General features: G+C 48.1%; 2 long non-coding RNA genes across 3 annotated transcripts in view; both read left to right on the top strand.

The window, feature by feature from the left end:
• LOC109547669 (uncharacterized) overlaps positions 1-10693 on the top strand; it is a 337191-nt gene extending 326498 nt beyond the window's left edge. Inside the window, exons 6-7 of one of the 2 annotated variants that reach the window (XR_012328995.1) lie at positions 3831-3977; positions 9046-10693. This is a non-coding gene — a long non-coding RNA (uncharacterized lncRNA). Of the gene's footprint in view, positions 1-3830; positions 3978-5441; positions 8185-9045 lie in introns of those variants that run through there. The other variant, XR_012328993.1, reaches the window with a different exon arrangement.
• Positions 10694-13889: 3196 nt separating this feature from the next.
• LOC141277525 (uncharacterized) lies at positions 13890-24397 on the top strand. Its single transcript, XR_012329036.1, has 4 exons — positions 13890-15682; positions 16140-16373; positions 17607-20402; positions 22759-24397. It is a non-coding gene; the product is annotated as an uncharacterized lncRNA (long non-coding RNA).
• The last annotated feature ends 912 nt before the right edge of the window (positions 24398-25309 follow it).

Genomic DNA, 25309 nt, shown 5'->3' with positions numbered 1-25309 from the left:
GATTAGCAGTGTAATCTCGGGCATTTCACTCCCTCCCTCCCAGTCTCAGTTTCCTCATCCTTACAGTGAGGGGCCCTCTCCGTCTGGGTGGCCTGGGCCCGCGGTCTGACCCATGACCCCCACAGGCCTCTCCTCTCCTCTGCCAGGCCTCTGGGCCACCCTGCTGTCAACTTTGCTTCCGGACCAAGCCTGTGTTATTTTCCAGACCAAACTGGAGGGCTGCGGGGGCCTATTAAGAAGACTTTGGGGAGGTGGTTGAACAAGTCTCAGCTTGGAATTAACCTTCTGCCTGAAATCTTGCCATCGAAAAGGAGAAAAGGAGAGAGAGAGAGAGAGAAACAGAGAGAGAAAGAGCAAGGAAGGGAAGGATGATAAACCCCATAGGCCAACCCTAAACCCTGTTGCTGGAGATGATGTAAATAGAGTGGCTGTCACTGTGATGAATTAAATCCTCCATTAATTAGGATGCATTGATTTAAGGGTTGTCCAAGCAGAGCGTCCTTCTCCCCTTCCTGGCAAATTACAGCAGAGGGAGGGCGCAGGAGAGGGCGCGCTTTCTCTGTTTCTTACCGGACTGCTGCTTTCACTTCCGGGCCTCAGGAACCATCCCAGGACCTGGTAGGTCACCCCAGTTTTCTCCACGTGCCTTTCTTTTTTCAGCGGGATCTAGGCAGTGGGCTACACAGCCGCTCTCTGGAGGAAGGACTACATTTGAACCCTACCACCTGCTGGAGTGTTGCCCCACAAGGTGGTCCGTTGACTTGAAAGGGGAAGGGAGAACGTTTGAGGTTGGATGGAAGGATGCGTGTGTTGATCTCTGGGCCTGAGAGGCAGTGATTCCGGAGAGACTACGTCAGCAATGGCTGAGAATCAGCTTGGCGGCCACTCCCGGCTCTGGGTTGACCTGATGTCAGATGGACTCTTCCTGTTGCTCTGCGAGGTCGTTAAAATCCCAGGAGGAGAACAAGTGAGGGCTCCTGTCTTGCTGTGTGGACAGCCCTCCCTCTGGAGCTGCAGGCTTCTGCAGCCGTGGCGGAGCTGACTGGTTGAAAGACATCCTTGTCCATCCCTCCCTGGACCTCGGGCCAAGTCGCTTTTGGTCCCAGGGCTTTGAGGCTCCAGCTGCCTGCTCTGGATTCCATTTCCAAGAAGATGAAGATATATTGTTCACAAGGACCTGGAAAGCCTGAGTCTGGATTGAGTATTCCCTGAGTAACAGTAGTTCAGCGTTTTATAATACTCGCTTAACAAGTGAAAATGATTCAGAGAGGCAAGACACGATAAAGCCATGATGTGTTTTCTCATCACCACTGCAACCTCCGTGTGTGTTGCTGATTGTGTGCAAGGATCCTGGTGCTTCTTGTGAAGTTAAATAAGAAGTGAGCTTGTTAGCCAAGTTAGGACTGGGAAGCAGGATGTGACCCCTTATGGAAAACCCCCTAACCCTGACCTAGGGAACCTTGAACAAAGTGATTCTTCTTCACTTTACTCCTTCACTCCCAAGGGTCCCATTACTCAGGCAAAAGGAGTGTTTCCACTCTCAGAGAGGGTTGCCTTATAAACAGATGGAACGGGGGCTGTAAGAGGTCTCTTAGACTGAGTCTTTCGTCTCAAGGCTCCAGCTAAAACTCCCGGCATGACTAAGAGAGGGAAGCTCTCACAGACACCCCCTCCCTTTAAAAAACATTTTTTTAAATTGAAGTATAGTTGATTTACAATGTTGTGTTAATTTCTGCTGTATAGCAAAGTGACTCATTTATATACACATATACATTCTTTTTCATATTCTTTTCCATTATGGTTTATTACAGGATATTGAATATATTTCCCTGGATATTAGGACCTTGTTGTTTATCCATTCTATATACAATAGTTTGCATCTGCTAATCCCAAACTCGGAATCCTCCTCACCCCCTCCCCACCTCCCCCTTGGCAACCACAAGTCTGTTCTCTATGTCTGTGAGTCTGTTTCTGTTTCGTAAATAAGTTCATTTAAGTCATATTTTAGATTCCACATATAAGTGATATCATATGGTATTTGTCTTTCTCTTGCTGACTTACTTCGCTTAGTACGATCATCTCTAGGTCCATCCATGTTGCTGCAAATAGCATCATTCTTTTTCATGGCTGAGTAATATTCCATTGTATATATGTACATCTTCTTTATCCATTCATCTGTCGATAGACAGTTAGGTTGTTTCCATGTCTTGGCTATTGTAAATAGTGCTGCTATGAACATGGGGCAGACATCTCCTCCCTTGATTCACCAAAGTCCCGTATGCAAATATATGCACACATCCCAGTACCAACAGGGAAAGCATCCTTCTGGAGTTGCCCCAGGGTCGAGTGTGGCAAGAGTTTCCTCAGTCTGGGGAAGAAGGATCAACTCATAAACATGGGGCTGTGCCCTGAGTGTGTTCAGAATCGCAGACCCCCAACTCTGACCCTGCTGAGGGGCTCAGCTGCATCTCTGCCCTGCTCCTCAGATGTCATGTTGCCCTCGCTGCCAAGGCAGAATGCCTGCCTGGCTCATCCGGTCCCAGCCCAGAACCCTTCTGTCCCTACTCCTGTCCTCTGTAAGTGGATCTAGTGTAGCCATTGTGCTGAGGTTCCCACCCCTGGAGAAATTGTCCTCTTTCTTCTCCCTTTGTTTCCTTGCCAAGGGGATCTGCAGGGTAGAGGTGACATTTTTCTTAGCAGATTGGGTGAGCCGGAGGGATGAAGTGGAGAGAGGGAGGAGAGGGGATGGGATGGGAGGAGGGAGCAAGAAAAAAAAATAGGAAAAGGATAACAGGAAATGAAGCTGAGGAGTACGAGGGAGATTCGCAAGGGACGGAGGCAGGGAGAGAGAAGAGGAAGATTCGGAGAAAACACACAAAGAAGAATCCCCAAAGAGGACGTGAGCATGTGGGCAGGAGGTAGAGAAGAAACAGGAGACAGGAGTGGAGGGAAAGGAGATGGGAAACTGGGAGAAGGAAGAGAAGAGAGAAGCATCAGGGAGGGGCCAGGAAAAGAAAGGGAGAAGGAGGGGAGAGGCTGGGGACGGAGGGAGGGGAGAGGCTGGGGACGGAGGGAGGGGAGAGGCTGGGGATGGAGGTGGGGAGAGAGCAGGCACTGGGTAGGGGGAGAGAGGGGAGACAGAAAGTGCTGTGCTGGGTGGATTATTGTGTGTTTGTCATCTGGAATGGTATAAGCTGTAGGTACAGCACCTCCTGCCCATGATTTATGGTCCTGTCGGGCAGGGAGCGCGCTTTGTCTGCTGTAGCGTGGAGGATGAATGCATTGCTGTCATCCCGGCCTGGCCAGCCTTTCTCTCTCGCTGCTCCGAACGCTCGCTCCCCATTTCACGCCAGTGAACATAAACAATCTTTTGTAAACCTGACAGTCACACTTGCTTCTTTGGAAACATAAAGCAGAAATGTATGACTCGGCTTTCATTACCCAATTTCCTACGCTATATAAAAACACTCAGGAAAGACATGTAAGTGGTCACAAAACCTGGGAAATTGGAAGTGTCCTGGAGGGAAAAAAAATAGCTGGAGGTGGAGGGGGGGAGTCTGGCTGGGAAGGAGCTGGTGAGGAGAGTGATGATGTGTCTCACCCTTCACATCCTTCCCAGAAAACACTGTCTGATAAACTGGGCCATCCAGACACATAATTATATTAAATTTCTGAATAATTGACATTTCCTGCCTGAAGTGTTGCTCCCCCCCCCCAAGTCCTTTGAACCCAGAGTGCAGTAATGAAACAGTCTTGAGATCAAATCTGGCTGATAATGTTGCTTTGTTTTTTTTCTCCTCTTTCTGCTTTACGTTTTTCTTCCCTACTAGCCATTCGGCAAATTCCGCCAAGTCAGAAGTGTAACTTATTTGGAGAGAGCTATTGGGGGCTGATTGTGGTGATTCCGCAGCTGGAGCATCTCGGCTGGGAAGGGAAATCCATCCCTGACACGCGGAGCCTTACCAGGGCCACAGCAGGTAAAGGGCGCCAGTCAGGCTGGAGGGCCTGGGGGGGCGGGGGAGGCTCCAAGATACACTGAGGTTGAGATCTGGTCTGGAAGCCACCGATGGCCACCTTCCCAGGCCTCTCTGCAGAGACAGAACACTCCTCTTCCTGCCTTCAGTTATGTCCAGTTGTAGCCTCGCAGCCAGAAGAAGGGAGGGAGGCTCAGAGGTGCTCTGGTTACTTCCATTGTGCTGGGGTTTTGACCTGGAAGGTCTGGGCCAACAGTTACCGGTGAGGTCACTCCAGCATCACTGCAGGCCCATGAGGTTCCCGACTTTGTGGATCTGGGAGTTGAGAGCTATTTGTGAATTCTTGTAATCACTTTCCCCTCCAGATTCTTTAAGGTCAAAATCTTTGAGAGGCATTTAGTGAGTTGCTTTAGTTTGGATGTCTGCTTTTGAATAGAAAAGGACCTTTGCAGCATCCGCTGGAGAGCTGACCTTGAACTACATTGCAGCTGGACAACTTCATTGCCCCAGAGACCTGGGGAAGTCACTCTGCTTCCTCAAGCCTCAGCTTTTCCAGAAAGAGAGACATCCTGTCTACACACCAAACGCACACACAGACATACACACACACGTATACAAACATATACACAAATATTAGAACACAGGTTCAAGGATTGGAAAACTACAAATTCCAAAGAGTTTTTGAATACCTACTACATGTCCAGCACTATGCTAGGTTCTATGAAGTGAGTGCCCTCAAAATGCTTTTTGTTTAATTGGAAAGTTTCCAATATACTGATACCTACAGGGAAGGACCCCCTTTCGACACGAGTGTTGCATGCCTTTCTCTACTCTCTCTCCAACCCTATCCATGCCCAAGTTTGATTCATTCTTCTTTCAAGGTCATACTCTCCTTGGACTCCTCCACACAAGAAACTCTTGCCCTCTCTAACCCATGGGGAGTGGTCTGTTCCCCCTGAATGTCCAGAAATTATTGTGTGTTCCTCTTTGGTGGTAATTCATCATATGCTGTCTTGTCCCAGTTGTCACATTGCTTTCAAGTCTTCATGTGTAATATCTTGAAGGGTTGAGATTTTAATCATGTCTCATTGCTCTGAGTATCCCCCTAGCAGTCAATGTAGGGATTTGCTATATAACACACCCAAACTTTTGGAAAACACACATCTCGAGACTTTTTCAGATTCTCCAATGTATAAAGGCATGTCTGTGCCAGATTTCTGACTGTTTTCCTAACAACATGTCTATAAGGAGTTGTTTTTCATTTAAGAATATGTTACAATTTAAACATCTTTTGAACTCATTCAATGGTCATTTATTCTTTGCAAGGAAACATAGTTTTGTTATTTCAAAAGAATTATAGTGTGCATGGTGAGTGTTAAGATTAAGAACACAGCATGGAGTTTTTTTTTTTTTTTTGGCATTACGTGGGCCTCTCACCGCTGTTGCCTCTCCCGTTGCGGAGCACAGGCTCCGGACGTGCAGGCTCAGCGACCATGGCTCACGGGCCCAGCCGCTCCACAGCATGTGGGATCTTCCCAGACCGGGGCACGAACCTGTGTCCCCTGCATCGGCAGGCGGACTCTCAACCACTGCGCCACCAGGGAAGCCCCAGCATGGAGATTTGGGTGCTGGGGGCAGTGGTTTGGTTTACACACTGGCTGAATCGCTCCCTCCTGCTACTAACCTCTCAACATCGTGATTCTCATTTGTACCTCAATAAATTGTTTTTTCTGTTTATGGGACTTTGGGTTAATCCACAAATCGAGAAATACCACTAAGGAAAAATCTACCAAGCATCTGTATAGTTGGTGCCAAAATCTGTTGATTATTTGGAAACTAAGTGCATCTTAATGTCCCATGAACCCTTGCTCACTCCTTTCTCCCACCCAGGGGTCCTCAGGCTTTCTTACCTGTCATTGAAGGAGGCAGCACAGTGCCGTGAAAACACTCAGGCTTTGACTCCAGACCTGGTTTCAATCCTGGTTCCACCACTTCACTAGCTATGTTGTCTAAGGCAAATAACTTCTCCGAAGCTCGGTTTCCTCATCCGTAACATGGGCAAGGTAATAACTCACCCAGTGGAGCTGCTGTGAGGATTAAATCTACAATGACTACCACGTAGTAGGTGATTAATCAGCATTAATTCCTTTTCTCTCTCCATCATCCACTACAAATATATCCCCTTCATTTCGTGGCATTCAAAGTACAGAGCTTCCAAAAACCTCACTGCTGTCAGCGCTTAGGGAGGAAGTACACAGGCAGCTGGCTGAGCACTCCCAACCGCGATATATAGACTCCGATGCAGACTTGGAATTCTTCAGGCCTCCAGAGGAGCCCTTCCTCTGTTATTGTTAGGCATTTGCATTGGACAAACAAAGTGAGCACAATGAGATGAATTTAATACCTGCCAGGTGGCAGAACAAATGTCGTTGATCTTGGTGATAATATATAAAAAGCAGGGAAGTAGATCTAGTTTGGTCCTACGGCGATTTATAATCCTTTTGCCTCACTAGGTAATTTTCAATAGGAAAGACGTTCTTTTGCCCGCTGGGGGTGTGGGAGGAGGCACGTACTTATACAAGCCGCCCAAGCCACGTGATCAGGGTCGAGCCTCAGAGCCGGGGCTTCTCACATGCCCAGGAATCAGAGGAGTCAAAAGCAAAGTGGTCGCAACACACCAACAGTACAAAACTAAACAGCATTATAAGCTACTCCCCCCTCAGGAAATACTAACAACAACAACGACAAAAAGACTGCACGAGGTTAAAATAATTACAAGTAGGAACTTTTTAAAAAAGAATCGTTAAATTTAGAACCGCCTTTCACATTATTCATTCACTGAACCAATGATTTATTGGACTTATAAAATATGCTGTGTACTGGAAACTTGGATTTCAGGTTTGTCTCTAGCTGCACATATTAAAGGGTAAAAAAAAAAGAATTAAAAAAAAAAAGCAGAGAGAGGAGGTGGGAACACAGTTGGACTTCACATTAGGAACATCCAATATACGGAAATCATAGGTCCCCTCTCACCTCTAAACCACCCCCCATAGAAATAAAATAAAGGGATATTAATTATTTATAGAGCAGAAGAAGAACTTCCTCCCTTTAATGATTGTTAGAAGTAGTCCTCTTCCTGAGTGGGTATACGGAATAATTTACACTCAACTGAATAGGTGTTTTCCTCTTATAGGAGAATCTAGGGAGACAGAAAGGTGACATCAGAATGTGATGTTTAATGATGATGGGTCTCATTCTCAACTACCAAAAATAGAGGGCGTTTGTTCTGAGGAAGTTTACCAGCTGGTGGTAATAACACCAGCCTGTTTTAACAGCTTGGTGGCCTGGGTCCTCTTTAACATCTGTCCGGGGGATTGGAAAAGAGATTTGTGTAGGTATCTCGGCCGCACTTGTGATTTCCTGAAGTTGACGGGGCTTTGGAAGAGTCCCTTGTGGGTTCAATGCTTGGTATAGGAAGGCCCAGGTCAACAACCCCAGGAGAGTCAAGCTTCTTTTTCTCATGAGAACAGAAGTGGAAGCTACTGGCTGGTGTCAGCAAACCACCACAATGCTTGGTCTTTGGTTCTAATCTTGTTTAGAATGTTGTGGGATCTCATCTTCTATGTTAATTATCTACTGCTGGGTAAGACATCACCCCAAAGCTTAGTGGTTATCATCTCACGGTCTCTGCGGAACAGGAATTTAGAAATAGGTTATGTGGGTGGTTTGGGCTCAGGATTTCTCCTGAGGCTGCAGTCAAGATATTGGCAGAAGCTACAGTCATGTGATGGCTTGACCGGGGCTGGAGGAGTCCTTCCTGAGTTGACTCAGGTGTTCACCTGGCCTCAGGTCCTCTCTGGCTGTTGGCAGGAGGCCTCAGTAGTTTGCCACATGGACCCCTCCACAAGTGTGCTTGAACTTCCTTACCACATGGTGCTGGTTTCCCTAAGAACAAATGACCCAAGATAGCAATGAAGGAGCCACAGTACCTTTTATAACACAGTCCTGGGAGTCACACGCCATCAATTCTGGCACATTCTAGCTGTTAAAAGTGAGCTGCTATGTCCAGCCCACTCTCAAGGGGAGGAAAATTAAGATTGACTTCTTGAAGGGACCTGTACAAAGAATTTGTAGATATATTAAAAAAAACCCAAAATCCCTGTATCTTCCTCCCTCTATTCCTATGTGTTCATTCAAAAATCATTGTGTTGGGCTTCCCTGGTGGCGCAGTGGTTGAGAGTCCGCCTGCCAATGCAGGGGACACGGGTTCGTGCCCTAGTCCGGGAAGATACCACATGCCACGGAGTGGCTGGGCCGGTGAGCCATGGTCACTGAGCCTGCGCGTCCGGAGCCTGTGCTCCACAATGGGAGAGGCCACAGCAGTGAGAGGCCCACGTACCGCAAAAAAAAAAAAAAAAAAAAAAAAAAAAAAATCATAGTGTTGAACCTTTATTTTCATTCCTGGACATTTCCATTTTCACACTATAAAATTACCAAAATGTGATATTGAAATGGAATGAGACTCTAAAATACAGGTGAATGCTTCTGCAGGTATCTATTAAGTATGTAAAACCAAACAATATAAAAGCTTTGTTTTGAATATTTTCCCTTTGTGATTATTTTTCATGGGTTTCACTGGGTCAGGCTCCTCCCCTATCTTATAGATTTTCTTTATAGACTTTCTTCATTGTCCCAGGGACTTTCACATTGTGTCCAAATTTATGGTCATTTATTTGGGAAACAGTTAAGAAATTTGCCTGCTAGCTCAATGAGTTTGTTCGGTGGAAGTTTTTAAACAGGAAATAATGGGGAGGTAAGTATGGTTTCCACAATTGAAACCGTGTACAAGCCCCAATGTTCTTGTCTTTTGAAGTAAAAGCATGGCTCAAAAGTTAATGATTGGGAAAAAAGAAAAAAAGTTAATGATTGGGAAATGTTAAGATGTAGAAATGAAGAGCTGCTGGGCTGGGGAACTGGTAACAAGTTAAACTGTAAATCCGCCACATCGAGGAGTCACTGAACTCCCAGTTCCCTGAAAGATACAGCTAAAGGCCTGACACATATTCCTAAGTTGTTTTTACAGGAAGCCAACCCACCAGATGAAAACTGCTGCCCGCAAGCACACAGACCCTAGACTGCTTGAAACCAGAAGGTTGAACGAAGCTTGAAACTTCACCTCGATGCCAACCCATCCCAGAACTGTCCACGAGCTGATCACACCCTCTGCTCCTTGAACACTGTAAGACGCCTCACTACCCGCTCCGGGCGTGCGGCGGGAATGACACCGTCTTGAGGGCACTAGCCTGCTGTGACCTCCTTCGCCTGGCAAAGCAATAAAAGTTTCTCTTTTTTTTTTTGCCTGGCCACGTGGTATGTGGGATCGTTGTTCCCTGACCAGGGATCAAACCCTTGCCTCCTGCAGTGGAAGTGTGGAGTCCTATCCACTGGACTGCCAGGGAAGTCCCCAAAGCTACTTTTTTTCTACGTCACCCAAAACTCTGTCTCCGAATTTCTGCTTGGCACAGATGAACAGAGTCTTGGTTTTGGTAACCCAGTAAAACCTCCTCTTTCTTTGCTTCAGGGAGCGCTGCTCTCAAGGCAGTGCAGACTGGGTCAGCTGTGATGCTGCCTAACTTGACTTTGGCCAACAGACCAGTGTTTCCATGAGCATCCGCACTGGGATTGGTCACTTCCTGGATGGCTATGGACGGTTTGGGCCCTTTAGCACAGGAGGTTTCACACTAAAACTGGAGACCATCGGCAGGCCAAAGAGTACCCGAGGCTAGTCTAGTCCAAAGCTTTCCCAAGTCCCCAGTTATGTTCACTCAACCAATCACCCATTCATTCATCCCATGTTTATTCATCCCCTAGAGGGTGTGAGGCATCACACCAAAGCAAGATGTGGCAATGAGTTTCCAAACAGGTGGGGGGAAATATTGGGATGAGGAAGGTAGGGATGGATTGCCATTTCTCCTGGCTAAGAGCCAGCCACTGGACTGATGTTCGGGGGGCACCAGAGGGCGGTGACTAGTAAAACAAAGGGACGCAGGACGCTTTCTAAGACCTTGGCACAGAAACCCAGATGTAGGAACTGGGGTTCAGGGTGGTTCCAGCTGCCCAAGATAAGAGAGACACCCAATGATCAGACCTGCGGTCAAATTAGCACCAAGGGAGACTCAAAGCTGAGTCCTTGAACTTCTTTAATCTCAGGGATCTCGGGTGGGACAGAGCCTGAAGTGGGGCGGGGCTTCCAGGGAGCATCAGGTCTCCTGAGTACGATGCTTAGGAGGAAGAGCTGCAGAGAAAGGAGCCCAGTGGACCCAGCACATCCCAGTGGCTCCCACATGCAGGGAATTTACCTGAATGTTCGGCACAGTAGACAGGAGAAGGGAGGAAAGGGGTGTGACGAGCTGGGCAAAGCCTGTTGGGTCAGGCAAGGATCCTGGCACATCCCAGATGCCTGCCCTACCAGGTCCTGCTGCTCAGCCACCGAAGGACAGAGGGAAATCCTCTCTCCTGATGCAGAGGCTGAGGGAGAGCCTTCAGGCGAAGCAGGTGCCTGTCTGGGCAGCTTAGGTCACAGGCACACAGCTTCTTTTTTTTTAAACATTTTTATTGGAGTATAATTGCTTTACAGTGGTGTGTTAGTTTCTGCTTTATAACAAAGTGAATCAGCTATACATATACATATATCCCCATATCTCCTCCCTCTTGCGTCTCCCTCCATCCCACCCCTCTAGGTAGTCACAAAGCACCGAGCTGATCTCCCTGTGCTATGCAGCTGCTTCTCACTAGCTATCTATTTTGCATCTGGTAGTGTATATATGTCCATGCCACTCTCTCACTTCGTCCCAGCTTCCCCTTCCCCCTCCCCGTGTCCTCAAGTCCATTCTCTAGTAGGTCTGCGTCTTTATTTCTGTCCTGCCCCTAGCTTCTTCAGAACCTTTTTTTTTTTTTTAGATTCCATATATATGTGTTAGCATATGGTATATGTTTTTCTCTTTCTGACTTACTTTGCTCTGTATGACGGACTCTAGGTCCATCCACCTAACTACGAATAACTCAATTTCGTTTCTTTTTATGGCTGAATAATATTCCATCATATATATCAGGCACGTAGCTTCTTTAAGGCTCAGGAAGCTTCCCCTCCTCTCCTCTCCCTGGGCAGAAGCTGGCTCCTTCTCTCCTTCTCCTCAGGGGGTTCATTTCAATGTTAATGAGACTAAGAAAGTGGGTGACGTTGTTTTCTTCTAACAATTCCATTTCACCCTTCCTCGTCTCTGAGCATCTCTCTCTGATTTAGATGCACTGTGTTTAATTAAAACTGTTTTTTCTTACCCCTTTTCTCTCTCCACTTCACGGGAATCATTTCCTCCTCCTCCTACTGGGACGCGCTCTTTTCCTTTGGGTCTACGCCCCACCCCAGCCCTACCTGCCTTGGGGGGGGACCTTGGGGGCAGGCCAGGTGGAGTTCTTTCTATGAATTACCATCTGGGGTGGAGGAAAAGTTTGCATTGGGAACCTTACAGGGTAGCACTAGATAGTGAATTAGGTACACGTGTGCCTCACTTTGGGTTAAACCAGAGAACCCAGTTAGGAACAATCTGGATTGTCTGAAAACTAATTTGAGAGAAGAGGAGGGTTTTCCAATGGATGGGAGAATCTGGGACAGGAAATTGGGGGCAGTTCTTTTTTTGTTAAGGACGCACTCTTTCCATCAGATAGGGATTCTGAGCAGGTTTCCTTCAAACAGCGAGCTCCTCTAGGGCATTGAAAATAGATGTAATCAACAGAATGAAGAATATAAAATCTCACGGGTCCAGAGCCCAATCATGGCTGCCACTGAGAGGCCAGGTACGGTGAAAGCACTTGAAAACTTCCAACGACATTTTTACTGAAGGTTCATATTATTTTACCTATTTTGCGTATGAAGAAATTATGACTCAGAGAGGTTAAGTTTCTTGTCCAAGTTCATACAGCTTGTAAACAGAAATGAAATTTGAATCTAGATTTGTCCAACCCCGAATCCTACGTTTTCCCACCATATCCAGAAAGGACCTCAGAGTTCATCTAGTTCTGAGCAACTCAGCCTGTTCTGATAGTGGATGAAAAAATGCCGCCTGCCGTACACATCAGTAAACAAAGGCTGTTGTAGCCATCAAGCCACTGCAGCCGCCCCAAAGGTGAGCTTGAGGGAACTCAGGCTGGAGACAAACTGGCTGCCCAGCCCTCAGCCCCTGCAGCTGCCCCAACGGTGCGCCCTGAAGGGACTCAGGATGGGAAAGAAAAGGATACTGGCCCTAGATAGTTAAGGTGCATATCAGAGGGATGATTTCAACAAGCCCAGACTCTTCATCTTCCCATACATAGAAAAGGGCTGAATTCATTAACTTGAGATGTCTGGTTTCCCTTAAGGAACAGTAATCTTTTGATGTTCTGACTACCTGAGAGTTATGTTTTATTTGGTGGACAAATCTCAGGACTTAAGCCTGGGACACAGCATCTCAGACAATTCTGAGAAACTGTTCCAAAGAGGAAGGGGTGGGGGGAGCCAGGGTACACAGGAGTTTTTGCAACAAAACCAGGTGGTCGGAACATCAAAAGATGACTGTTAATAAAAGAATCAGATATCTCGAGTTAAGGGATTTAGCGATCTTCTATGTATGGGAAGATGAGAGAGTCTGGGCTCCCTGAAATCATTCCTGTGCTATGCACCTCAGCTCTCTGGGGCCAGCCTCCTGTGTTTTCTCATCCTGAGTCTCCTGAGGGCTCACAGTTGGGGTGGCTGCAGCAGCTGACTGATAGATGGCAGGCATTCTTTGTTTCCATCCTGAATTCCCTCGGGGCTCACAGTCCGGGCAGCTGTAATGTGATGGCTTGATGGCCGCAACATCCTTTGTTTACTGATACGCAGGCAACATGTTAGTTCTCAACCCTCACATCTGCTGTATAAACTGAGGCACACGTGGCATCCAGTACTTTGTATACACGGGGTGCTCAGATGGGAAAGAACCGGTATTCCTTGTTCAGTGCCATCAGTGATTACTCACCCTCCAGCTCAGGATGGTCCAATAAAAATAGGATGTAATTCACTTATATGATTTTAAATGTTTTAGTGGCCACACTATAAAAAGTAAAAACAAAGGGGGAAAATTAATTTGAATAATATATTTTATTTAATCCCATATATCTAAAATGTAAGCCATATAAAAAAAGCAATATAGGGCTTCCCTGGTGGCGCAGTGGTTGAGAGTCCGCCTGCCGATGCAGGGGACGCGGGTTCGTGCCCCGGTCCGGGAAGATCCCACATGCCGCGGAGCAGCTGGGCCCGTGAGCCATGGCCGCTGAGCCTGCGCGTCCGGAGCCTGTGCTCCGCAACGGGAGAGGCCACAACAGTGAGAGGCCCACGTACAGCAGGTAAAAAAAAAAAAAGCAATATAAAAAGTCATAAGACATTTTACTTTCTTTTTTTACTTTGTACTTACTAGTCAGAATCCACTGTGTATTTTTCACTTATCATAGGCCTCCATTTGGATGAGCCGCATTGCAAGGGTCATGGTCACGTGTGGCTAGTGGTTGCCATATCAGAGAGCCCAGCCCTAGTTCATGAGCTCTTCTGAAAGCCCCGTAGTTGATCCAGTTACAGGCTCTTCCCCCTGGGGTGGAGCTTTCTGGTTTGGGAAGAGTCGGGGAGCAGACAGGTGTGTCCATTTCAGCTCTCCGTGTATTCCCTGTAGAAAGCTTCAGGACTGATAGCATCACCTTCTCCAACAAAGATGAGCTGCCAGGGGTGGGGAGAGGATTTGGGTCCACGTCCAGTTGTGGCCCTGAGTGCAGAGTGTGATTCGAAGGGGATTGCAAATGATGGCTCATGAAGACGCATCCTGTTTCTTTTGTGTTTCTCTGCTTAGACAAAGATGGACTACGTTTCTATGATCAGCAAGGGCAAGCTCAGTCCTTGCTGAGTGAAGCAGAACTTTGTCATCAATGTCCCTAATTCCCCACTGAGCTCGCTGCCATCCTGCAACCTCAAGGGGCCCATGAGCCAGTCCAGTGGAAGGCTCCCCTCCGCCACGCTGTCACCCGAGGACACTGAGATTTCTTCATTATGGGTGTTGGGGGTGGGTAGAAACACAGAACGTGGGCAGCAGCCTCCTCTGCTATCGCATCTACTCTTATGTTGAGTTCTTGGAGGTTCGAGGCTTTTGGGGAAACAGACCTTTGCCTGGTGGAGGAGAATGGGGGTCATGTGTGTGGAATTGACGGTAGCCAGGGAGGGAACAGACTGAAAAGGTGTCATGGCTCTTGTGGAGGTGACAAGCATCTGCTGACTCTCTGGCCCTTTGTTTCCCTCGCCTTGGGCACTAGACCACTTCATGACCACCTGGAAGGGAGGTGCAGCCCGGACTCTGAGACCAGCCCCATCCTTGGCAGGGATGAAGTAGGGGACTCAGGGCCAGCCATCCTCGCATCCAGCTGTTGAGTTTGCTTGCGCACAATTAGAGGGGTGCAGCTTGTTTCGTTTGGTACCCTCATTTCCTCTGGTTCAGGATCCTTCCTTCGTACTCTTGGTTTTGAAGGACTCCTCTCTTGTCCCTTGGACATATGGTGTCCTAAACTTGTAGCAAGCTCTGCTTCCGACAGGAAGCTGAATTCTGGTCTTGTCTGGTCATTGACAAAGGTAAGAGATTCAGCCAAATTAAAAGACACGGCAGCTGTGTTTTCCGAGGACTAGTGCCTTTTAGGCAGCACTAGATGGTCTGTGTTTTACACTCGAGAGATGGGGGAAAAGGTAACTCCCTCTGCTAGATTGTTAGGCCGTCTTGCGGAAGATGGCAACAGAAAATCGACTCCTTACTTCAGCTTTCGTGTCTCCTGGTTCCTTCCATCCTTGTGCTACCCCAGTAGGAAGGGGTTCGACCAGCTCCCGGATGGCACGTGCTGGTCAGGGCACAAGTTAAGCCAGCGTGCTTATCAGAATGATAGAAATCAGGACCCGGTCGTGCCCAACATCGTGAGTTCCTCACGTGGTCATGGAATCAGCTTTGGAACAGTGTTCCTTGCAACAGGGTACTGTGGCCTGGATGCCACCAGCTTCCTCTTTACCTCGTGACTCACCTCGCTGCCCACCACACCTGCCATACACTCCTTGCATTGGCCACACCAGCCTCCTTAATGCACCAGGCATGAGCCCCGCTCCGAGCTTTGGAAGCCCAGCTGCTGCTTTTCTCTGGAAGCTTCATCACGCCCACATCGACAAGCTCCCTTCCTCACATCCTTCAAGTCTTTCTTCAGATGTCACCTTCCCAGTGAGGCTCTCCTGACCACACCCAGCCCCCCTCTTCCAAGTCTACGATTATCCATCCTCTCCCAGGTCTTAGTTTTTACGCGGTACTCATTATTACGTGTCATTAGCACATCCTTAATTTGCTTGTTGCCAGTCCTTTCCACTAGGATGTACGTTCGAATAAAGGGTAAAGTTCAGTGTGTTTATTACTGTGTAGAGCACAGAGCAGCCCATGGCACGTGGAAAACGGAAAAGAAATGTCGATTGAGTGACTGAGGTGAACGAAGCCTCTGGTCCACACCCCACGATCCATGGCAACCTGGGAAAGTTCTGGCTTCTGCTCAAATATCTTCGGGAGCTGTGAAGTCAGCACCATCGATGACCGGCTGGTCCCAACTGTTATCAAGGTCTCTGTGTGGAGGTAAGGCATGGGGGGAAGAGCACCAGGCTCTCTCCTTCCAAGAAGAAAAGCCTGGACACCTGGGGATGAGCCTGGGAAAAAGCATCAGGCTGGGAATCCCAGAGTCCGCCTGAGTCCTGCCATACAGTTCCCATGGGAGGCCGGAGAATTCATTTCATCTCTCTGGCCTCAGCTTTCTCTTCTGAAAAAACAAGGTTGTGTAGACGTGTTAGAAAGAGCATCCCATGACCAGAACGAAAGGTGATAGAATCTGTCAGAAGTAAAACAGTAATGTTGTTTTGCCTAAATATGGAATCTTAACGGTATCCCACCTGGTGTGTGTGTGTGTGTGTGTGTGTGTGTGTGTGTGTGTGTGTGTGTAAGCACAGAAGTGTGTAAACATGCCATCTCCAACTTGACTGAAAGCTCCAAATGGGAGTGATACAGGCAGGAGCGGCATCACCTGTTTCTTTCCTAGGACTCCACAGAACCTGTGCAGAGAACTGGACCAGCTCCAAATGTTGATGACTGACTTAACAAAATCACAAGAATAACTGCATTTATGTAACGCCTTTCTCCAAGGATCTCTCTGCACTCTGCAGAGAATGGATTTATTTATCCTTGGAGCACCTCTGTGAGGCACTTACAGGACAGGGGTGACCAGACTCATGGAATAAATAGTGTCAAGAGCAGCATGAAGCTAAACTAGCCGGTAAGTCTGAGCCCCAGGAGGAGACGGGATGGGCCCAAGGTCACCCGGTGAATTGAGACTTGGACACGCGTTTCTGCCCCAATGAGGTGGCTCGTTCTCCCAGGGCCCGACTCCATGTCCCCCAGGCTGGCGCAGGCCTTCCACAAGCACGTCCCAAGGCATATTCCATGGGATATCAGAGGGCTTCTTCCTAACTCCTGCCCTAGAAAGTTGTGGAAATATTGGTTTTCACAGAGTGAAGCAGGTTTCCTCCCTGCAGGACTCTGTAGACACTTTAACAATCCACTTTGTATTGTTACTTTCCAAGAGGCATGCCCAGTAGGCGCAGTTTCTCAAATTTAATTGTCTTCGGAAACTTCCTTCCCTGGGGTCTCAGTGGATTGGTGAAATGCTTGATTTATTCATATCTGACACCAGAACTTCCTGTGGAAGGAGATATCTAAGGTTAGGAGAAATCTTGGCAAGCCAGCTTTGGATGTGGGTGACTTTGGAAGCATGACTGTCATTGGAGGCCGAGACATCGAGAGGAAAGATGAAGGAGACAGTGGGGAGAGTGGACTGTTTTTGTTCCCGAAAGGTAGGAGGAAAGAGAAGAGGAGAAGAAAGAGAAGGGCAAAAAGACGGAAGCCAGGAAGAGGAGAAGGCTTGGCTGGAGTGAAGCTTCAGTGGCGCTCCAGAATTAGGAGAACCAAGGAATTTATAAGGATGCTCACTGTCTCGTGTGAAGTTGCTGGAGCTGCAGTATAAACCCCTCCTCCATTCTCTCCCTCTCGCATCTATTGGGAAGTCTATAGGACCATATGTGCTTTGTAGAGTGGGGTGTGTGTGTGTGTGTAGGGATTGAGAAAGAGCTTCGTTCCATCCCTGAAATTTTGTGGACAGGGAATAGGTAGCGTTCACAGAAGCACCCAGAGGCGGAGATGACCCTGAGAGGTAAGCCTTTGTGTGTTCACATAACCCTTTGGGAGGTTCGGGCACTTTGGGCTTGGGTTAAACCCTCTAAGTTCTCACGTGCACCCCAAGCTGCAACTGGACATTCTACAGGTTAGCTGATTTCTAGCGCTGCCCTCTGACATGTCAGCCTAGGGTCCCAATTACTGTCTCCTCTTGCACCATAGAAGCCCCCAGGCATCTGGAGCCCCAGAGAACAGGTCTTCAGAGAGTAATCCTAGTTTTCTTTACAAGTCTGTTCTCCAGATCAAACAGACTTCGTTCCTTCTTCATGTCTCATAGGACGAGTTACCAGACTGGTCACCCTCCTGGTCACCCTGGTCTGGACAAGGGTGAAACACCCTCCAGGGTTTCAACGTGCCTCTTGGGATTCAACACAACCCAGCCAGGGTGGTCTGCCTGTCACCAAGTCCAGGAGAGTCTTTGCTTTCTGTGATCCAAGATTTCATCCAGCATTGTTTTTGTTCGGCAGTCACATTGTGTTCTGGGCTCCGCGAAACTTACGGTCAGCTAAAATCCTCGTCAGGTAATACAATGGGTTTACCCATTTTGGTTACAGCTGTTCGGATGGGAGGGTATTACTGCCACTTGGGTGAGAACAGCTGCCTCTCCCGTCATGTTACATAATGATTACAGTTTATATCATGCTGTCATAGGGGAGGATACACGTGCGCAGAGGCTGTGTACAGGTTTAAGGAGTGCCTGGGTGTAATGAAGTGGTTATTAACAGTGTCAGTCACAAATAACTTTTTTCTTTTCTTCCTGGGCTCCCCAGCTTGTGTGTCAGAAGCTGCTGATGCGCTCGTGATAGACGCTATGTAAACACACAGGTAGACCGAGGAAGCCTGGCAGACGGTGATTGTAGAGTGGAGACAGGGACCCCATCAAACACCCTTAACAGTAATGACAGCCATTGTATACACACAAATCACCTTAAACAGCTTTTATAAAAGTGCTTCTGGGGTAGGAAGTAGGGATGGGGAGGGGAGAGAATGAAGAAGAAATAGAAGGACGTGGAGGTCTTCAAGTATATTAGCCGAGTTTCTGTCTCGTCTGAGCTGTGTAAGTACCTCCTGATGGCAGTGGCTCTGCGGGGGTGGGGTGGAATGCCCTAGACCTCCCATCGACCCATCTGCCCTTAGCCTGTGGCCTTGCAGGACCATGAAATTCATGTAGGGGAAGGGAGAAGAGAAAATGCATCCTCTTCCACTGCACACTAGCTGTGTGACCTTGAGCAAGCCAACCTTTCTGAGCCTCAGTTTTTCCATCTATAAAATGGGTTTTCCGAAGTGGACGTAGGGGACTATGGGAAGGCAGAACCAGTGTCCTGACGCCCCAGGGGAGCTATAACTCAGTAACTGGGAGGAGTGATCTCCCCTCTCGGTCAGGGTCCTATTTGGAGAGAGAAACCAGTCACTCACTCGTCTGGCATGTGGGAGCCTCTCGGGTCAGGTCTGTGGGGTGGGGCCGTGGGCTGGCGGAGACAGAGATCCTGCCTGCAGCGGAGATGGGACCACATGCCGATAACAATGCAGGATAGAAATGAGAAGCCCTCTAAGAGGCAAAGAAGATGTGAGAAGGGAACCTACCTTGAGGGAGAGGGTGAGAGGGTGGAGAGTTCTGGAAGGGTCGGCGCTTGTGTGATTCTGAAGAGTGAGTAGGAGGGGGACACAGAGGAGGGTTCAGGGGAACACCATTCCTGAAAAAGGGAGAAAGTCTCCCACTGCAACGCAGAGTGTCTTCACATCAACGATTGGATTCAGCCCTCGCTCCAATGATGACAGCAGCTAACACGGCAAAGCATTCTAGGTGCTCGGTACTGTTGGAACTTACTCAGCCAGGGCAGAGGAGCAGAGCTTGTCCTTTTGTACAATGCTGTCCCAGGGGTGGGAAATATAGGAGACAAGGTTGAAAGTCATTTCCAGGAGGTGAGCCTGGGAGCAGGGCATTGACATGATCTAAGTTATACCTTTAGGGGGTGAATCAGGTCACTGTGTCTAACATGAATGGGGAGACTCCTTCAAGGCTCTCTCCCTGCTTTCTATGGTACCCAGAATCTTATTTCAGTCTGAAATCATTCATTCAAAGGTACTGGGCATGGGAGATAAGGCTGGAGCTTGAACCCACACAAGGTACAGTTTTCTAGAAGAGTGAATGGATTAAAGTGATTTAGATAATCACTTATTCATTCAACAAATAATTAGGAGGGCTCTAAACGTGTCAGGCACTGAACAAGGTCAGTCACTGTCCAACCCAGTCTCTAAACCTCCACTAAAGGGGAAGCCTTTCCTCTTACATCCTCTGATGATGGGCTCTCCCTTCTTTCCATCTAGTTCCTAGATTACTTCTGTTTTCTCAGATAGTTCACTATCTCACGATGGTGGAGACCCATCAATAGACTTGATTCAATGCAGTAAGTAGTGTTGGAGCTCTACAAGGGTGTTATGATGTGAGCAGAGAGGAGGTGCAATCAGAGAAGACTTCCTGGAGGAAGTGAAATCTGAGCACAGCCTCCAAAGGGAGTTTTGGAGACAAGAAGCAAAGGGCCAGGGGAACTACGGGCAATTGAAGTTGTTACAGCAGAACATGGGAGGTGGGGATTAGGGAGAGGTGTGGCTGGGTACTTGTAGATGGTGGTAGGTGGAGATCAGATCACAGAGGGACTAGATGCCATGCATAGAAGTTTGGACTCTAGCTGATAAATGATGAAGAGCCACTGATGCCTCTTAGGAAGAGGAATGACAAGGTCCAATTTGAACTTTCCGTGGATGATAATAGCGAATACTTGTATTGTTCTGGGCTCTGTTTTAAGTGTTTTGCAAATAATCCTCATGATAACCATACAGATGTAGGTGTTAATATCATCCCCATTTGACAGATGAGGAAACTGAGGCTTCGAGCTTAAATGACTTGCCCAGGTCCACACAGATAATAAGAGGACAGAGCTAGGTGGCCTGGCTCCAGAGTTTGTGCCCTTATCCAGTCTATTCTACTGCACTGTAGGAACAACGATGAGATGCTCCTGGCTGCAATTCTAGAGGTTGGGAGACCCTTCTGGAGGCTGTTGCAGAAGTTCTGGTGAGAGACACCGAAGTCTTTAACTAGCAGTGAGAGAAGGGAGTACATTCCAGAAATGGCTTGCAGAAGTCCATCAGGTGTTGGTGACTGCCAAGTGGGAGGGAGAGGTCAATGTTGGGCTTGCGGGGTGGCAACCACTTCCTGTAAAGGCCCATATAGTAAATATTTCAGACTTTGGGGGTCAGATGGTCTCTGTTGCAACTACTCAACCGCCTTTGCAATGTGCAAGCACCCTAGACAATCTATAAATGAATGAGCATGGCTGTGTCCCAATAAAACTTTATTAATGGACGCGTAAAACTAAGTTCCATCGAATTTCCATATGTTAAAAAATATGATTCTTCTTTTGATTTTTTTTTCCAATCCTTTGAAAATCCAAAAACCATTCTTAGCTCCAGGACCATATAAAAATTGGCAGTGGACGAGATTTGGGCTGAGGCTGTAATTTGCCAACCTCTGGGCTTATTCCTGGGAGGGGGAGGTGAGTGGTGGCCCAGAAGGGACCCAGGATGATCTGAGGACAAGGTAAACAGAGGGCGATGAAGGCCACACAGCTGCTCCCTGAGCCAGGGGTACATGCTGTGAAGGGGAGTCATTCAGGACCGGCATGTAATGCTCGACCCGCTTAGACCTGAAATACTGCTCATAAAAGAACATTTGCAAGGACAGCGTTAACAAGCAGTGGATCTCGCTTCTTCCAGTTCCCCTTCCCACCCCAGGCCCAGTGGTAACGAAAACACGTTTACATAAACACAGAGGTCATGGTCACACAGCCGTCCTCATGCTAAGGCATTTCCGAATACTAATAGTTTTCATTTAATGCAAGATCTGCATTATAGGGCTTCCCTGGTGGCGCAGTGGTTGAGAGGCCGATGCAGGGGACACGGGTTCATGCCCCGGTCCGGGAAGATCCCACATGCCGCGGAGCGGCTGGGCCCGTGAGCCATGGCCGCTGAGCATGCGCGTCCGGAGCCTGTGCTCTGCAACGGGAGAGGCCACAACAGTGAGAGGCCCGCGTACCACAAAAACAAACAAACAAACAAAACGATCTGCATTGTATGGGAGAGCTTAGGGTGACCCAAAATACCCCTCTAAATTGCACAACTTTATAAATAAAAAATCATTCTGCAGGCTAAATTAGTCCAATGTTCTTCCTCCACGTTGGAGACAGGGGAAGCACAAAGTTTGAAATTGTATCTGAACATGAACCTTAGGGCACCAATGTTGTGGCCACTGGTTAAATGCCACCCCCTGGGCCACCAGCCCCATCCCAACCCTGTGCTGGAAAACCCCCATCAGGCACAGAGGCCACACTTTCACGGGTCTTCATCACGAGGGAACTCAGGCAAACGTTTGTGGCTGCCATTTTTACGCACAAACTACACACCAGGCACTTACGGGGGGGTGTGACCACACCCGCTGTAAGCACACAGTGGCAGATGTTTTGTCGCTGCTGATGCCATGTGGACAAAGGGGTCTTAGAGAAGGTCTAATTCAAGTGCTTTTAAACATTAAAATCTTTTATCAGTAGACTCTCCTGCAAGTCATCACCTTTCACAGGGGACCTCAACATACAACACATAAAAGAGTGGGGCAGGAATGCCCCTCTTGCACAGCGGGCCCTGAGGCATGCTAGGGTTTTGCATCATGAGTTTGGTCTTCGCTTTATAAAGTAGAAAGCTGAGGCCCAGAGAAGTTAGATGACTTCCCCGCAAAGCACAGAGCTCTGGCTAGAGACAGTTGCTTTCCGTATCAGTAGCCGCTTTCCTCTTCAAGGCCGTCTCACATCAGCATTTTCTGGAGATGGCCCCTGACTGAGCATAGACCCTCCCAGGCCAGCCAGCAGCCCTTGACCTCCAATAGGGGCAGCTGGTGAAAAGGAATTAACCTTGGAGGACACGATAGCAACTTGGGTTTGAGTCCCATTTGTCATGTACTAGCTACATGACCTCCAACAAGTAACTTGCCACCCTTAGCCCTGGGTTTCTCACGTGCAGAACAGGAATAACGCTCAGGTGTGTTAGGAGGATCTTGCGAGAGAAGTAAGTGAAAGCATTTTGTGAGAAGCTGTATTTAAGAATGTGATTATGGCTTTTCCAGGCAAAAAAAATCGAGTGCGTTTCAATCCTTGCTCTGTGCCTGTGTCTCTAGCTCCAACCTTGTCTCCCATCCGCCATCCATCCAGGCAACAGGGAAGGAGAAAAGGACTTTTCTTTACCCTCTGGTTCCTGGGCAGCATTCAGGAGTTATGGGCTTTTGCTCCCCCGAGAAGAAAACATTATTCTCAGCCTTCAAGGGTGAGGATTCCTGCATGTAACAGGACTGAACGATGCCTTTTCTCTCCTTCTCATACCAGAATTTAAGAGGACCCCAGAGCAGCCGGGTTTATTAGGACCCATAAGAACCGTACTATAACCAGGACACCCGCAGCCGTAAAACTCTACCTTGAAGTTTGCAACAAATCCTGAAATGGTGAACTTGGATGAGCTCTTGTCTCTGTCAGCAGAAAAAAATAAAATAAAATAAAGGGAGAAATGCAAACTCGAGCAGAAAAAGAGGCCTGAGAAGGAAAGCCAGGAAGAATGGGAGAGAACAACAGTAAGAGCGATGCTGTGAATGATGGTGAAAGTAAAAATCCCAACAAGAAAGCCGGTGGTGTGGCCAAACCTCCCCGGAAATGCCTGGGGACTCACCTGTGTGATAGGATGGGGCCTGGCTCCTGAGGGGAGCAGAGGAGGGGCAATGAGAGAGGAAGACATGCACACGTATATGCGCTCACACACACAACACGTCTGCACACGGTGTACTCATACACGCACACACAGGCACACACGCACACAGATACACAGATGCACACACACAGGCACACACACGCACATGTATGCATACACACACAGAGGCACACATGCACACAGATACACACACAGGCATACACATGCACATGTATGCATACACACACAGAGGCACACAGGTACACACGTGCACAAAGACACACACGCAAACATGTGCACACAGGTATATACATACGTGAACGCACATGTGCGCACACGCACACAGATATACGCATGCAGACACATGCACACAGATACACGCACACAATCACACAATACACACAGGTGCACACATGCACACACAGAAACACACATGCACACAGGTACACACACGTACACACAGATGTACACATGCACACACAGCCAAACAGAGGGGAGGAGAGAAGCTGAGTGGAGGGAAGTAAAACCCAGGTAAACAATAAGAAGTGTCCTGGGGCCTCTGGGCGGCTACCCTGATGAAAGGGCCATTTGGAGCAGGGTCTGTGGTGACGGAGTGGAAGTCTCGTCCACTAGCCTTTGGGGGCTGATCCCACTCTCCCCTGAGTGCCCTGAGTTGCTTTAAGGCTGCACAAAGCCTTGGTAGAAAAGACAGCACAGATGAGCTGTAGCAATGGACTTAGGGCAGAGCCAGGAAGTGGAGCTTGAGGACCAGCACCTTCTCCTCGTGGGACAGGACATAGAGCCTGTCTGTGAACAGCAGGAGGCAAGCACTCCCGCCTCCCCCCGGCACTGGCCCCCCCTCTGTGATGCCTGCCTCAGCCCCAGATTCCCCTTCACTGCATGGCAAACCCTGTTAGTTGCTGACACAAAACCCAGTCCTCTCTCCTTCCTTGTAAACAGAGCCCCACACTATGTCCATTTTACCTCCCAGGCTCTTTGGGCTCTTTAAGACAATTTTGGTCAATGAGATAAATATCTAAATTTGCTGGGTGGGGGGAGTCTGGGAAAACTTTGGTTTTCCTGATAACAGAGATAACAAGGGCCAGGCATCATTCTTTCCACTCCGTTCTTTCTTTGAGCATAGTCTTGATGTCTGGAGCTGCAGTAGCCATCTTGTGACCATGAGTCACAGAGGGCAAAAGCCAACGCCCTAGAGATAATAAGCAGACATTCAGAAAACCAGTCCGGCACCTCCCACCTCTGGACTTCTGTTACTTGAGAAAAATAAACACTTCTTTGTTTAAGTCACTGTGAGTTGGGATATTTTTTTGTACTTGGAGCCAAACTCAATCATAACTGGTACATTCAGGTAGAAAGGACTTGACACTTTTTTGTTTTTTTAACTTCCAACCTTCCTGCTGCCCCTTTGTCACTTGTGAGACCTACTTGCCAAAGTATTAAGTAACCTCAACATTCCTGATGGTGTGAAATGGAGTGTCTTGGGCTGGGCTGGGTGAAGAGAAAGAGAGAAGCACCCAGTGGGCTGACTCCGAGCCCTCCAGCTCTCTCCCCTGCCCACCTTGGTGCGAGGAGCCCTTTCCTCCTCCCCTGGCCCTGCTTCCCACCCCACCAGGATCTCAGCTTTCTCTGGTCTACACTTCCAGCCTGCCTCTTTGACCCCATCTCAGATCTAGAATGGGTTAAACTTTTTATTGATTTATTTTTCTTTTTGGCAGTGTGTAGGGAGGAAGAAGAGGGACAATAAATTATACATCTCCCAAGACACAATCTGGAGTTAATTCTTAATTAGGACTGACAGATGCTTCCCCCATAATCCTCTTCCCAACATGTTCTGTTTGCTTTGTTTGGTGCTGGAAGATATATTGTGACACGCTAATGACCTTTCTAAGCTTGTCCTGGAAGTGTTATTGGCATTCTAATGATTTATTGCGTGTTCCAGTTGATTACAGGGCCATTTGTCAACATTTTATTTCTCTCTCCATAAACCTGTCTCCTGCGTCACAGACGTTCACCAACATGAAATTTAAACAAATACAGTAATATAGCCCTTATTCCACTTCTGCTTTCACTTGGAGCCTCTGGACAAAACCCATTCTGGCCAAGAGAGGGCTTTTTATGACCGGTGCTGCTGTGGCTTTCACGGGACAGGTGTTGGGATTTTTTTTTTTAAAGCAG

The sequence above is a fragment of the Tursiops truncatus genome, chromosome 21 (genome assembly GCF_011762595.2).
Source record: "Tursiops truncatus isolate mTurTru1 chromosome 21, mTurTru1.mat.Y, whole genome shotgun sequence".
Classification (NCBI taxonomy): domain Eukaryota; kingdom Metazoa; phylum Chordata; class Mammalia; order Artiodactyla; family Delphinidae; genus Tursiops; species Tursiops truncatus.
Note: the sequence above shows the minus strand (reverse complement) of the source record. Positions and strands in the feature narration are given on the sequence as shown.